Source organism: Gavialis gangeticus, unplaced genomic scaffold, assembly GCF_001723915.1.
Source record: "Gavialis gangeticus isolate Ggan-Ray unplaced genomic scaffold, GavGan_comp1, whole genome shotgun sequence".
NCBI lineage: Eukaryota > Metazoa > Chordata > Crocodylia > Gavialidae > Gavialis > Gavialis gangeticus.
In genome coordinates, this window is record NW_017728994.1 from 6,544,453 (window position 1) to 6,545,860 (window position 1,408).

General features: G+C 41.5%; 1 long non-coding RNA gene across 1 annotated transcript; it reads right to left on the bottom strand.

The window, feature by feature from the left end:
• Positions 1-208: 208 nt before the first annotated feature.
• Positions 209-679, bottom strand: LOC109287301. The gene is made up of 2 exons (XR_002094823.1): positions 572-679; positions 209-468 (listed from the first exon to the last, which is right to left on the bottom strand). It is a non-coding gene; the product is annotated as an uncharacterized LOC109287301 (long non-coding RNA).
• Positions 680-1,408: the final 729 nt, after the last annotated feature.

Here is a 1,408-nt window from a genome sequence, read left to right on the forward strand (position 1 = left end):
GGGTAGAAGCGAGCACCACTTCCCTTGGAAGTTGGTTCTAGCTCCTAGCCGCCTTGACTGTGAAGTAGCGTTTCCTGATGTCTAGCCTGAATCTACTCTCAGTCAACTTGTAGCCGTTCTTCCTAGTTACTCCTGGTAGTGCTCAGGGAAACAGGGTCCCTCGCATTCCCTGCTGGTCCCCCTTGGTAAGTTAACATGAAAGGAAACATGAACATGAAAGGAAAAGATTTGGATTTCCCACAGCTGAATGATGCAAATTGGCTCTCTGATTTTGCATTTGCCGTTGATATCATGGGCTACATGAACGATCTGAATTCATGACTGCAAGGGAAAGGGCTTTTTGCTTATGAACTGTATTCCAGTGTCAAGTCATTTATGATGAAAGTACTCCTTTTCTCTCATCAGACAGAAAACAAAGATTTCAGCCATTTTCCTACATTGCAGCAGATTACTATTTCTGATCAAAACCTAAAAAAATACACATCACTACCAGTGCAGCTGCATGCTGAATTTTCTGTCCAATTTGAAGATTTTCAAATAATAGAAAAAGACTTGTCTTTGGTCTCCTCACCTTACACATTTACTGTTGACAGCATTCCGTGTGACCTGCAACTTGAGCTTATTGACCTGCAGTGGGATGCACTGCTTGCACAGCAATTCAAACCAGCTCCACTTCCTAGCTTTTACACCTCTCTCAATGAACAGAAATTTTCAAAGATCAAGGCTCATGCCCAAAAGACACTTGTGCTGTTTGGATCAACCTATGTATGTGAGCAGACATTTTCTGTAATGAAAATCAACAAATCAAACCTTAGATCTTCAATTAGCGATGACCACTTTGCAGCAGTGCTCTGCACTGCAACAACAGAGATGATGCCTGATTTTGATTTTCTGGTTAACACACATCAGAGGCTTCATTCTTTGCATTGAGTTTCTTTGTTTGTCTTTAAGTTAACCATTTAAGTTAAGGTATTTATATTATGGTTGTATGCTTGTCATGTTTTCAGGAGTGTTAAGTTAATCACTACTCAAATTATTTTTTTTTAATAAAATTAAAATCTGTTATAGTAGATATTTGATTTTTAGTATATGATACTTTATCTATACCTTTTTAAAATGATTTGTTCTGAAAGATTGTGTGTGTGCAGCCCTTGACTCAATTGGTTTGGGTTTGTTCTGAGGGAGGTCTGATGCCCCCGAAACCCCACTTCTGGGGCAGGATGTTAGAGGAGTCACAACCCCTTGCTACCTAGTAAGTTGTGTCTGTGCCTCGTGGTCCATAAGGCAGAACTCTTGGGGCCCCAGCAGCAGGCCATGTACTGTGAGGATGGACGCTGGTGTTGGGCAGTGTTTCCCAGTCAAGGGGTACACCTTCTGATGTCAGGGATCATGTGATGAGGACAGGGGA